At 48.6% G+C, this 14,795-nt stretch overlaps 1 pseudogene; it reads left to right on the top strand.

The window, feature by feature from the left end:
- LOC121055545 overlaps positions 1-13,562 on the top strand; it is a 32,600-nt pseudogene extending 19,038 nt beyond the window's left edge.
- Positions 13,563-14,795: the final 1,233 nt, after the last annotated feature.

Below are 14,795 nucleotides of genomic sequence, written 5' to 3'. Positions count from 1 at the left end.
AACGACTCAAATTTTGCAAATCCTAATGCATATGACAGAAGGCTCCTAGGGTTTCCATTTGGCTCATCCTACGGTCAAGATTGGCTCTGATACCAACTTGTCACGCCCAGAAATTTACACCAAATTTCTGAACAATAGCATGTATTAAATCTCGGTCCAGGCATCAGCCCGAGTACACACTATGACAAATTAATACACGGTTCCATGTCTTAAAAACAAATAAAAACAAGTATCTATCGAAATGCAGCGGAAAGAGGAAGACAAAACTAGACCATCTAATCTTCAGCTTCAGCTGGCGAAGACGGCTCCACACCACAGGCACTCTCGACGGCGGACTGAACCTTACCTCAACCTTCGGAACAACCTTCTTCTGACACAGGCTCTGGCACTTGCTCTGGTGGGGGAAAAAGTAAGCAAGGCTGAGTACAAACCACCGTACTCAACAAGTAACACCCAAGAGAGGGAGAATAATGAATGCAATAGGGTAACAAGGATAGGCTAAGGTTAAATTGCACAAAAGCTGCAGTAATTTAGCAAAACAGTAAATAAAATAGACTGAAATAAAAGTGAAGTAAACATTTAAAATAATCATCCACTGTCCAACGTTACACCACGTTGCAACAGGCCCAGACCGCTGTCGAACGTTACACCACGTAGCGACAGGGTCAACCCTCTGTCCAACGTTAAACCACGTTGCGACAGACCCAAACCACTGCCAACGTTACACCACATTGCGCAGGGTCAAACCAGTTCCAAGATTAATAAAATTATTAAAGGGGTTCAACTAATCCCAGTGAGTCTGTCGGTTCGCCCAATAACCGCGGGCACGGCTATTCGAATAGTTTTACTCTGCAGAGGTGTACAACTTTACCCACAAGACATGGCTCCCAAGCATGTTACCATGCCCCAACGTATCACCACGATACCTCAGTACGGAAACCATGATAAGACCTTTCACCCAGCCCTCCCTAGACAATCGCACCACACTTCAGGTTTCACCCCCTCCTTTACACCAAGTCGGGTAGTCCCCTCTTGTGCCTTGGTAGATCCGGAAGCAGGAGAAGCTTTCGTTACACCACGATTGCCCGTCCATACTCCATCACGCCTACCCTTGCCTGGGTACGTCGAATAGGGACAAGCTAGATTACGAGTCTCACCGTTGCCCATTCTGGCTTGTGGTTAGTACGTGTAAGACCTTCAGGGTTTCCTGAGAACCGGTCCTTAATTGCCATGGGCACGACTCTCAAAACCATGCACCCACAGCCAACCATAAGCAATATTTTAGTTGTATTAAACCACATCGGGAAATGAATAATGATAACAACCATTGAAGGTGTACCAAAGTGCAACAATAATTAAATAATAATTGGTGAGCTAGTTGAACTAAGCGTGGCTAAGCATTGACTAACCCTAATTCTAGTCAAATTAACCCTGGGATGACAATAATAAATGGGAATCAACGGATATAAAGGTAAATGCCCAATAGATAAATACAATAAATAGATTTGCATAAAACAATGCATGTTTGAATGTAAAAGTGGGGGATTTTATAATCATGGGTTCAATATGATCAAAGAAGGGTGCCACTTGCCTTGCTTAGACCCACGAGGAACTTCGGCGACGACTTCGGGAACGAACGGCGCTGCGACGGGGTCAAAACCTACGACAAACAAGGCAAAACAAACAAAACAGGCTAAAAAACTACTGAAACAGAGAAAGAAACTATTTTTAATGGATTCTTGGCATTTTTCTGGATTTAATGAAACTTGACTGGACCTAAACGGAGACTAGATGAATTACTTATGAATTTTAGAAGTTTTCTGGGTTTTTTAGCTAAACAGAAAAGTCCTAAATCAATTATTGCGCAATTAATGGGGCTGCTGACGTCAGCGAGGAGAGAGGAACTGACGGCTGACAGGTGGGGACCACCTGTCAGTGGGAGAGAGGGGAAATGGGCGGCTGACACGAGGGCCCGGGGAGGAGAGAGAGGAAGGGGCTGGCGGGGAACGACTGACGGGTGGGTCCCACTCGTCAGCGAGAGAGGACAGAGAGGAGCGAGCAGAGCGCGCGGCTCGCGGCTCGCGGCGCGACGGCGCGGCGGGCGACGACCGGCGGACGGCGGCGCGGACCGGCGGGTATGCGGCGGACGGCGGCGATTGGCGACGGCGGCCGGGAAGCGAGGACGTCGGCGGCGCGAGCAGCGGCGCCCGAGCGCGGCGCACGACGACGACGGCACGGCGGCACGGCGACGGCTGAGGAGGAAAGGGGAGGTGGCGATGGCGATGACCGGCGGCACGAGGGCGTCGACGTCGGCGACACCGACCGGCGACCGAAGGGCGACGACGGCGTCGGCGAGGAGGAGGCAGAGACCGCGGCGGGGTGGCGCGGCTCGGAGCGGCGGCGGAGCAGAGCGGAGGGAGAGGGTGGCTGAGCGGCGGCGGAGCGGAGCGGCCAAGTGGCAGCGAGAGAGGAGAGGAGAGACGGCCTCGACGGCGGCGCGGGGACAGTGACGGCCGGCGACGGCTCGACAGCAGAGCGGCGGTTGGTGGTCGGTGGAGGCGAAGGTGGTGACGAGAACGGCGACGACGAGTCGGCGCGGACGAAGACGGCAGGTGGAGGGGCGACGACGAGCGCCGGCAGCGCACGACACCCAGTGACGGCGCGAGGGATCGGGTGGCAGCGGAGCAGAGCGGAGGAGGGAGCTCAGCGACGGCGTCGCGAGGGAGAGGGGGATGAGATGCGGCGTTCAGCCGGGGAGGCGGCGACGGCGCAGCAACGACGGCGTCGGCGACGACGTCGGGCGGCGACAAGCGGGCGGCGACGGCGACGACGGCGCGACGACGACGACGGCGCGACGACGACGACCGGCGTCCCACGACAGCGCGTGGCGCGCGACCGAGCGCGGCGCACGGGGACGACGGCAGAGCGGCACGGCGACGGCGGGCGGGCGCGGGAAGCGGCCATGCGGGAAGGCGTGGGTGGCGCGAGGACAGCGTGACGACGGCGGAGCTGGGCGACGGTCTGGCAGGGGCCGCTGGCGACCGGCGGAGTCCAACGACGACGGCGCGGGGGTGAGCTCAGGGGTGATGATGAGGGAAACGGGAGAGGGAGAGGAGAAACGCTCACCGGCGGCGACAAAGAAGGCGGCGCGTCGGCGAGGGCGAGGCGGCGGTGATGACGCAGACGCGCGGCGGCTGACGACGCGCGGTGACGAGATCGGCCGACGGCGTCGAGACGACGAGCACGGCGGCGGGAGGGACGAAGGGGCGGCGACGACGCTCGGGTGCACACCGGCAGCGACGGAGGCCGGCGGGAGATCAGCGAAGACGAGGCGGCGGTGGTGACGCGGGTGGGCGGCGACGTCCGACGGCCGACAAGAAGATCGGCGGCTGACGGCGACGGAGGGGAGCTTCGGGCGGAGAGGGGAAAGTGGCGGCGGGGCGGCGGCGTGAGGATTTTATAGGTGGTGGCGCCGGCTAGGGCGGAGCGGCCGGTGGAGACCGAGTCGACGACGCGGCGAACTCGGCGGCGGCGGTTGCGGCGGTGGTTGCAGCGGCGGCGCGGCGGAGGACTTGGGGCGGCGGCGGACTCGGCTGGCGCGACGCGGAGGCGGGGGCGCTGGCGAAACCTGGTCGCTGACAGGTGGGCCCCACCTGTCAGTGGCGCGAGGGGAGGAGGGAGGCGAGACGGACTTCGCCGCGGCGCGGGCGGACGAGCGGGCGAGCTGGGCTGAGGCGGCCCAGGCGGGAGGAGCGCGCGCGCGCGGGGACGGAGCGAAAGGCCGGCTCGGCTGGGCCGGCCGGGCGGGGAGAGGTGGGCCGGCTCGGCTGGGCCGGCCCGGGAAGGAGGAGAGGAAAAAGAAAAAGGAAAAAGAAAAGGAAGGGAGGAAAATTGGACTTCGGCCCAATTTGAGAAGGAAGGGAAAAAGAAAGGAAAAAGGAGGGAAAAAGGAAAACCCCACTTTTGCCGAGTTTTAAATTAATTTGTTTGGCCAAATTTTATACTTCTGCAATTTAAATTCAAATCCTGTTAGTCGATTTGCGAGCCTCGATTTAATTGATTTAATTCCTTTTAGAGGGATTTTTCCTGAGTTAATTAAACCAATTGTTATTTACGGATTTCTTTTTACGATTTAGGCTTGGGATAAAACTCCGGGCGTGACAACTTTTAACCAAATATCATAATCCTCAGCCATAATATAAGATTGCATCTTATCACACCAATAGGAAAAATCAGTACCATCAAAAACATGTGGCTTAGTTGAAAATCTATTGGCCATGGCAATCGAAGATCAAATAAAATCCAAAAAGATGCAAACGAGGCTCTGATACCACTTGTAGGATCGAAACAGATTTAAATAGACCTGAAGAATGGTAGGTAGAACCAAAAAATCCAAAAATCTTTTAGCGGAAATAAAAGATTACCTGTGATTAAGCCGCTTCTGATATTACCTCTAGTTACGTCGCTTCTATGCCACCAATCTGGTTTTGCCGCTCCTAAGATTAACTTGATTGCGCCACTCTTGTGCCGTCGATCAGAGCGTCGAAATTCAGAAAATCACTAGTGTAACATACTAGAAATTTTAGGGTAAAATTTTTACGAAAATGTTTTAAAGTTTCCTTCATTGTTTGGCTGAGTTGGAGCATCTATTTTCCTTCTATCTTTTATCCTTTTGCCATCACCGTCTACTCAAACATCTACCATCAAATCCAAATTTTTCCGCAAACGTTCAATATCCAATTGTCGCCACCAAAATTTTGAACCACACACATCTACTCAAAATAGCCCAAACCAAAATCTCTCATATTCATATTTTATCCGAATATCTCAAATATATCAAATCTATCTCTAACATCAAATACCCATAAATTCGTTTACTTTGATTTACCATCGATCTCGCGCGAATCGTTGTTTGGTTCGTTTATCCATCCATCCGAACCATCTATCCTAGCAGCCATCCATCTGCCATCTCTTTCTTTTCTCTATTTCGCCAGCTGTCTCGCGTGAGCACGTAGCCAACGTTGCACCCACCGTTTGGCCAGCCACCTGGCTGCTCGGAGCCACGTCCTCATTGATGTGTCGTCCTCACACGTGCGCGCCAGCCGCCGTATCACCCAGCCACCGCCTCGCACGCAAGAGAGGAAGTTGATCACTGCTCTCATTCTACTCACCACCAAAATATCGAACTGTACACCCTCTGCCAAAATAGCCCAACTTTAAATCTTGTATATTCCTATTCTATCCAAATATCTCAAGTATTTCAACCCATATCAAACTAAAATACCGACATCATACATTTTAGAGTCTCTATCAATATTATACGAACCGTCAATCCGGTCACCATCTATATCCCTCCCACGTTTCTAAAACATTGTGTAATTTATTTGAGATGAAATCTATCCATCCACCCAGCCATCTCTCTGTTTCTCTCACTTCCTCCCGGGGGCGACGACGCCGTCGCCATTTTGCCGACCTCGCCACGCAGGTGCTGCCGTCGGTGCCGCTCGCCACGCCAGTGCCCACGCGTCGCTGTCGGATACGCAGCCCCATCTCGAACCGACTCCAAGCCGAGCTCATCATCATCTTCTCGCCACCGCCTCTCACCACTGCCGCCTCTACTTCCTCTCCGTCCATCTTATCCAGCCGCCAACCATAGAGAAAGCAAAGTCTTGCATCCCCTCATCCTCTCCCTGAACCAGCAAGTACCACCGGCGCGAGGACGCGCCGTCGGTCACAGTGCGGCCACCGGCGCCGTTCTTGGGAAATTCATCGACCTCGTTGTCTCTTCTTCCAAACCAAGGTATCCATCACCTTCGCCATGCTTGTGTTACTCTTTTCCCTCACTTTCCCGAGCCAAATCGCCGCCGGAACCCACGGGTGTCCCCGGCCGCAGCCCTCACCGGAGCTCGCCGGAGCCGGCGCCTCCATGGCAGCCGCCGCCGGACTGGATCGGTCGCCGCCGCCGGCCCTCCCGGCGCCGTCCTGGGCATCACCACCGAGGGGAATGGAACCCCCTCGGCTCCCTGACCCCAGCGCTCATCTCCTTGGCCTCCCCACTGCCCTCCTAGCCACCAGCCCCTCCTCTGTCGCCTGCACAGGAGAACGAAGGAAGAAGAACGAGAAAGAAAGAACGAAGGAAGAAGGAAGGAAGAGAGAGAAAGGAGGAGGAGAAGAATAAAAACAGAGAAAAGAAAAGAAAAGAAAAGAAAAGAAAGAAAAAAAGAAAAAAAATAATAATATGAGGAGAAGGAGAAAATAAAATAATTGAAGTCCATCCTAATTTCTTTTTCTATTCAAAATAAATTCAAAATTATTCTCTCCTATCCAAATAATTCTTCGAACTTTAAAGTTCAGATTTAAAGTCCGAAACCATCGGGTCGTCCGAATCATAGTCATTCCAAATTTAACGGCGATAGTTTTTTTGCCATCTAAAATTTTGAAGACATAGCCCTAAATTCTATTTAGGGTTATTATTCATCCAAATATTAAAAAAAATTAACTTCTTGAATTATTCCGGATCCAATGGCGTCGATTTCATCGCCATCCAAGACTTCGAAATCAAAACCCTAATTTTGATCATAGGGTTTACTATTCATTTAGTACTTTAAATCTATTCAAATTTCAGTCTAACCCTTAATCCGAGAAACTCTTTTGGCTAACTGTCCTTATCTATCTAAATTATATTACCCAGATCTAGAGCTCATCCCAAAATATCGATGCGCATTCAGAGTGTCGAGTTCATATCATCCATTTTGACCCGATACCGTTTGATTCTTAAATTCTTTTGTTCTTATACATCAAATCACATATAATTCAAACTATTGATTTAATTCAATAGCTCCGTAGACTACCTACATTGTTTAACCATTCTTTTGATTCGAGCCAACCATACCTGATCCAATTATTTTCTTTCAATACGCATTTTAATTTTAAATGCGTATGCAATACACACAGTTAATCTTGTTTCCAATTTAATCATCTGTAACCATTCACCGACTATAAACACATTTATATTCCTTTATCTGTATCAATTTCCATATCTATGATAATATTTTGGGTTAAACACTAGTCTGCTCATGTTTAACACATGAAATCACCCACTCATCTTATAAGGCCATACATGATCATGCCACAACCATCCCACCTCTCAGTTCTAGTTTTCACCGTTATTGTCTTGCACTATAAGCCCTAAACCATAACTACCGAGACTTTCAGCTCTAATCTTATTCTTCGAAACAACTATTGCTTATTCAAATTCATCTATCCTTTAATTTGCCACAATATTCTTTCGAACCACTGCTTTGATCTGTCATACGACTATAACCTCACAGCTCATACATTAACCTAGCCATCGACATTTTCATGAATCCAAGCTTGCATCGTTTATCCCAAAATAACCTCACCAGACTTATCGTTTCTCTTTCGACACACTACCACATAGCCTCGTTTAAACTCTTATTCCTATCCAATAGCTTAGCAAGCCCTAACCTCCAACTAGTTGTTACCTATATGTGTTCCCTTTCTATTCTAATCAACCTTTCTCTGAGTTATACTCAATCTTCATTTATGTGGTACATAAATCAATCTCGTATTATGAGAAGCCACATAAAATAATATCATAGACCTACGGTCTCTCTTAGTTCCAATATCTATCATACACAACTCTATTTCCAGATCATAACCGTCTAGATAGATAATCTTGATCTTAATCCTAGATCAATCTAAAAGCTTTCCAAATCTCTCTAATCACCTATTCAGCTATTCTCTCTCTAGCTCTAGCTGTTGTTATTTCATTATTTATTTATTTATAGCTTTTATTTTTATGGTTTTGTTTATTGCTTGTTCTTGTGTGCGTGCACTAGATCGTATGGAAGAAAGCCTATCAAGCCATTGCAGGAGCTGACGTGGATCCAGATGACTACGTTGAAGCTCCCAAAAAACCACATATTGCAAGGCAAGCCACGAAACCATCCTTTGATCATCTTGAGAACCTAAGTAGAGAATCACTTAGTTATTTTATGCATTAATTATTTGCAAAGTTATTTTGGCGTATTAATTCTTTCAAATAATCATGTTATATTAGTTATTGCCCTGTACTTAATTCACTATTTTGCCAATACCATAAACTACCATATCATGTTCCCTGATAACCTAAGTATAGGTTGTACACCTCATCAGATTAATACCATAGTGAATAATACCAGCAAACTTCTATACACATACATCTGTTATGCCCGTCGTCACATGATGACGCTATCGGGCTACATAAAATATTGTTTTGATATAAATCACTCGCCTTGAGTGATATGGAAGGTGACTCCAGATGAAGGTTGATGTTCTGGATATTATAACATGTATTACTACTGTGTTTATTATATCCATATGTTATGTTAATTTATTTGTTTCCTCGGATATAAGGATAAACCCTCTTATGCCATGGAAAGTGATATAGTTTGTGCCCATCCACAAGACCAAGTAATCGGACTTAACCTAGTACGTGGTCCGACTATATAAACGACTGTTAGAGGCTCTAGGAGCATATAGGAGTGGACATGTGTAAGAGGCCGCAGGCCAAGTTGACATGATCTCACAACAGTGGCACTCGTGAAAGCAGCGATCTACTATGCCTTGCTTGTGGCCGAGCAAGTGCCCGACTGCTAGGACGAAGGATATCCCACTGGGCGGTGCTAGTAGTAAGTGGGACTAACGAACGGTTCTGTTATCTCGACTCTGATCCAGTCGTGGTATCATGTGGGTAAAGCTGGGCAGACGCTGCAGAGTCGTATTGTATTCGAATACGCCGTTTTCCCGGTTAATGGAGATGTGTCATTGGGTGAATCCTATTTCTTATGGTTTGAGTAGATTTTATAATTAAAATCTGGATTGGAATAAGATGAGAATGATGATGATTAATATTGCTATGTTTTTAAACTGTCGATTTATAAATGTTTATAAATAAACTGTTTTACCAAAGTAGGGAAAAACAATTTATAATAGGCTTGTTATCAATCCATCTTGATGAACCCTATATCCTTGTACTACTTACATGTGTTCTACTTGTATTATTGGATCGTGGATTGCTGGGTACGTTTGTACTCACCTCTTGCATAAAATGTGGTTCAGAAAAGCAGGACTTCGTCAAGGTTGCTCGTTTTAGGGTCGCTTCCTTCGCTCAGGCTCGCCTGTGATGTTGTTGGGTCTTCTGCTTGCTGCTTGGGTGGTCTTTTCAAAAGCTAGGCCGATGTGCCATATCTCCGCTGCTAAGTAAGTTTTCCTCGCTGAGCTTGTGCTTTTATACCATTTCTGTGCGCAACTGAATCCTGGACAGTTGTGCGTGTGGGATCCCTGTTTATTTCAGGTATATCCCCACAGAAGTGGTATCAGAGCCTGGCTTGACCATAGGTTGTGACCCTATAAGTTTAGGTTGGAAATCGTTAAGAATCAGATTTACAACTAATATTTTCAAAACTAATCGAAAGATTTGCAAAAATCATCAGAAATACTATCTTTTAGTTGTGTTTTCCCTCTTTGTTAGGCATGCATCATGAGTCGATTTCAAAATTTTGACTTTTAGTTGTGTCAAAACTGCGTGTTGTGTCTAGCTCCATAGATGTGTTGTGTACTGCAGGTAAACCAATGGTACGAAATTAAGTTGTTTGCAGTAGAGTTTAAGGAGTTTGGAGTTTAGTGCGCTTGCCGACCCGAGAACTTTTCTTTCGAAGGGTTTTCTGGTCATCGACGTGTAGTTAGCTCTAAAAGAACCCGTGTGGTTTTCTTGGTGCCACAGGTGTCATGCCCAGAGTTTTATCCCAAACCTAAATTCGTAAAAGAAATTTGTAAATAATAATTGGCTTAATTAACTCAGGAAAAATCCCTCTAAAGAAATTAATTTAATTAAATCGAGATTCGCAAAACGATTAACTGGATTTAAACTTCAATTGCAGACTATAAAATTTGGCCAAATAAATTAATTTAAAATTCGACAAAACTGGAGCTTTCCTTTTTCCCCCACCTTTTTCTTTCTTTTTCCCTTCCTTCTCAAATTGGGCCGAAGTCCAATTTTCCTCCTCTCTATTTTTCTTTTTCCTTTTTCTTTTTCCCCACTTCCTTCCCGGGCCGGCCCAGCCGAGCCGGTCTACCTCCCCCGCTCGGCCGGCCCAGCCGAGTCGGCCTTCCCGCACGCTGCGCCTGCCCGCGCGTCCTCCTCCCTCCCGCCTAGGCCGCCAGCCGCCGGCCCAACCCGTTCGCCTCGCCTCAGCCCAGCGCCGTGCCCCGTGCCGAAGTTTGTGTCGCCTCCCCGCCACCACCGCCGCAACCACCACGCCCGCAACGGTAGCCGCCGCCGTGCCCGCGTGTGCGACTCGGTCTCCAACGACCGCCCCGCCCTAGCCGGCGCCACCTTCCCCTATAAATCCTCCTCTCTCGTGTGCCGCCGCCGTTTTTCTCCATCCGCTCGAGCCACCGCCGCGCCCGACCACCCTCACCGCCGGCGATCGATCTGCGCCGCCGCTGCCGCCTTCGGTCACCGCTGGTCGTCATCGCGCGTCCCGTTGCGCCACCGTCGCAACCACGCCTTCGTCGTCGCTGGCGGGCATCCCCAGCGCCCGCGCTTCCTCTCGCCACCCGGTTGCCACTGCGCTCGACCTCACCGCCACCGCACACGATCCCTCCGCCCGGTCGCCACCGTCCGCGTCGTCAGCCATCATCCCCTGTCCCCCCACGTCGCCTACCCTCTGCCAACTTCGCCTCCGCCGGTGAGCGTCCCCGTCTCCCTCGTCCCAACGCCGCCGCCGGGCTACCCGCACCGTCGTCGGGCGCCGTGGACCGCCGGACGTCGTCGCCGGAGTGCCGCCCGACGTCGCCGCCGCCACGCCGTAGTGGTGACGCGCGCATCTTCCTGCGCGATTGGCCCGTCTTCCCGCGCGCCGTCGCCGTCGTCCTCGACGCCGTGCGCCGTTGCACGTCGTCTTGCGCCCGGCGTTGCCCTCGCCGCTGCGTGTCGTCGTCCTCACACTGCCGGTCGACGCCGTCGTCGTCGCCGACTCTCTACCGGCGCCGCCCGCCCCACCGTCGTCGCCCTCCGTCGCCCGCTCCGCCGGCCGTCGCCTCCCTCCTCTCCCGGCTGAGCTGATCTCCCGCTCCCCTACTCTCTCCCTCTGACCAATGGGCCCCACCCGTCAGCCTCCCACCCCTCTTCTCTCTCTCACGCGGCCCCGCTCGTCAGCCGGCCTCCTTCCTCTCTCCTCCCGGGCCCGCCTGTCAGCTCCTTTTCCTCTTTCACCTGCTGACAAGCAGCCCCCACCCGTCGGCGCTCCACCTCCCCTCCGCTGACGTCAGCAGCCCCATTAATTGCGCAATAATTGATTTAGGACTTTTCTGTTTAGTTAAAAAACCCAGAAAACTTCTAAAAGTCAGAAGTAATTCATCTAGTCTCCATTTAGGTCCATTCAAGTTTCAGTAAATCCAGAAAAATGCCAAGAATCCATTAAAAATAGTTTCTTCCTCTGTTTCAGTAGTTTTATAGCCTATTTTTCTTGTTTTGCCTTGTTTGTCGTAGGTTTTTCCCCGTCGCAGCGCCGTCCGTTCCCGAAGTCGTCGCCGAAGTTCCTCGTGGGTTTAAGCAAGGCAAGTGGCACCCTTCTTTGATCATATTGATCCCATGTTTATAAAATTCCCCGCTTTACATTCAAACATGCATTGCTTTATGCAAATTTATTTACTTTATTTACCTATTGGGCAATTACCAATATACCCGTTGATTCCAATTTAATATTATTGTCATCCCAGGGTTAATTTCACTAGAATTAGGGTTAGTCAATGCTTAGCCATGGTTAGTTCAACTAGCTCACCAATTATTATTTAATCATCTGTTGCACTTTGATACACCTTTAATGGTTGTAATCATTATTAATCTCCCGATGTGGATTAATAATAACTAAAATATTGCTTATGGTGGGCTATGGGTGCATGGTTTTGAGAGTCGTGCCCATGGCATAAGGACCGGTTCTTAGGAAACCCTAGAAGTCTTACACGTACTAACCACAAGCCAGAATGGGCAACGGTGAGACTCGTAATCTAGCTTGTCCCTATTCGACGTACCAAGGCAAGGGTGAGCGTGATGGAGTATGGACGGGCAATCGTGGTGTAACGAAAGCCTCTGCTGCTTCCGGATTCACCAAGGCACAAGAGGGGACTGCCCGACTTGGTGTAAAGGAGGGGGTGAAACCTGAAGTGCGGTGCGATTGTCTAGGGAGGGTTAGGTGAAAGGTCTTATCATGGTTTCCGTACTGAAGTATCGTGGTGATACGTTGGGGCATGGTAACATGCTTGGGAGCCATGTCTTGTGGGTAAAGTTGTACACCTCTGCAGAGTAAAACTATTCGAATAGCCGTGTCCGCAGTTATTGGCCGAACTGACAGATTCTCTGGGTTAGTTGAACCACTTTAATAACATAATTAATCTTGGAACTGCTTTGACCCTGCGCAACGTGGTGTAATGTTGGCAGTGGTTTGGGTCTGTCGCAACGTGGTTTAACGTTGGATAGAGGGTTGACCCTGTCGCTACGTGGTGTAACGTTTGACAGCGGTCTGGGCATGTTGCAACGTGGTGTAACGTTGGACAGTGGATGATTATTTTAAATGTTTACTTTACTTTTATTTCAGTCTATTTTATCTACTGTTTTACTAAATTACCGCAGCTTTGAGCAATTTAACCTTAGCCTATTCCTTGATACCCTATTGCATTCATTATTTCCCTCTCTTGGGTGTTACTTGTTGAGTATGGTGGTTTGTACTCAGCTTTACTTAATTTTTCCCCCACCAGAGCAAGTGCCAGAGCTTGAGTCAGAAGTCAGAAGAAGGTTGTTCTCAAGGTTGAAGTGAGGTTCACTCCGCCGTCGAGAATGCCTGTGGCGTGGAGTCGTCTTCGCCAGCTGAAGCTGAACATTAGATGGTTTAGTTTATTTTCCTTTTCCACTGCATTTTGATAGATAATTGTTTTTATTTGTTTTTAAGTCGTGGAACTGTGTATTAATTTGCCATAGTGTGTACTCGGGCTGATGTCTGGACCAAGATTTAATACATGCTATTGTTTAGAAATTTGGTGTAAATTTCTGGGCGTGATAACAGGTTACTCTTAGACAATTAGATTATTTGTAAGTAGCCAAGACGCCTTGAAGGCTCGTTAGAGCCTTTTGTATCCGACTTGTGCAAAATTATTTTGGTATTTTAACCAAAAATATGTCAAAAAGAGGACCTTTCTCGTCTAAATATGCGCGGGCGTGGAGCGCGGCCGACGCGGTGGCGTCGTGGGTGGGGGAGAAGAAGAACTACCACTACAGCACCAACACCTGCGACGCCGGCAAGGTGTGCGGCCACTACACCCAGGTGGTGTGGCGCAAGTCGGTGCGCATCGGCGGCGCCCGCGTCGTGTGCGCCGCCAACCGCGGCGTGTCCATCACGAGCAACTACGACCCCCCGGGTAACTTCAACGGCCAGTGGCCCTTCCTCACGCTCGACGTACGCTGCGGCGAAGTAGTCGCGATCACACTCAAATGCATGTAATTTTCCCTGAGACTTGGATGGGAATTTGTACGAGCATGTATATCAGACATATGCACGTAACAATGTCGTGGACACGGCAGAATGTTAATTAGTTATGTCGCTGCCGCAGTTACTGTTTGACGTTTTGTGAATCTGGATCAACATCCATGGACAATAAAAAGTGAATGTAGTTATATATTGTTGTAAGGAATACTATGTATTGTGGTTATGGACATCTATCCATTGTTTGTGGTAATTTAAATGTTGTGCTAGTTGGGACATTCGTTATCTGAAAATAGTACTCCCTCCATTTTTAAACATATGACGCTTTGACTGGTTGATATCAAATATGACGATTTGTTTAGTTTGTTGTGAGACCTGATTTTATTCCTAAAGGGATTTTAAGAGCAAGATATGATTTCTAATATTTGTGCTACTTTTGAACAAGATTAATTGTCAAATGCGAGTAAAAGTCAGAACAGCATTCGTTTAAAAGATGGAGGTAGTATGCTGCACTGAGTATTTAGTGTTGGCAAAAAAAAAATCTAATATGCATTAGGACATGCATGTAAACTATGTCAAATAAAAAGGTTGCCGGCTGCAAACTAGTTTGTAGGGACCATTTGTCACGCCCAGAAATTTACACCAAATTTCTGAACAATAGCATGTATTAAATTTCGGTCCAGGCATCAGCCCGAGTATACACTATGACAAATCAATACACAGTTCCACGACTTAAAAACAAATAAAAACAATTATCTATCGAAATGCAGCGGAAAAGAAAAACAAGACTAGATCATCTAATCTTCAGCTTCAGCTGGCGATGACGGCTCCACACCACAGGCATTCTCGATGGCGGACTGAACCTCACTTCAACCTTTGGAACAACCTTCTGACTGGAACTCTGGAACTTTCTCTGTTGGGGAAAAAATTAAGCAAGGCTGATTACAAACCACCGTACTCAACAAGTAACACCCAAGAGAGGAGAATAATGAATGCAATAGGGTATCAAGGGATAGGCTAAGGTTAAATTGCACAAAGCTGCAGTAATTTAGCAAAACAGTAGATAAAATAGACTGAAATAAAAGTAAAGTAAGCATTTAAAATAAACATCCACTGTCCAACGTTACCCCACGTTGCAACAGGCCCAAACCACTGTCGAACGTTACACCACGTAGCGATAGGGTCAACCCTCTGCCCAACGTTAAACCACGTTGCGACAGACCCAAACCACTGCCAACGTTACACCACATT

The sequence above is a fragment of the Oryza brachyantha genome, chromosome 10, assembly GCF_000231095.2.
Source record: "Oryza brachyantha chromosome 10, ObraRS2, whole genome shotgun sequence".
NCBI lineage: Eukaryota > Viridiplantae > Streptophyta > Magnoliopsida > Poales > Poaceae > Oryza > Oryza brachyantha.
The sequence above is the reverse complement of the archived record's forward strand: the minus strand, read 5'-3'. Positions and strand labels throughout refer to the sequence as shown.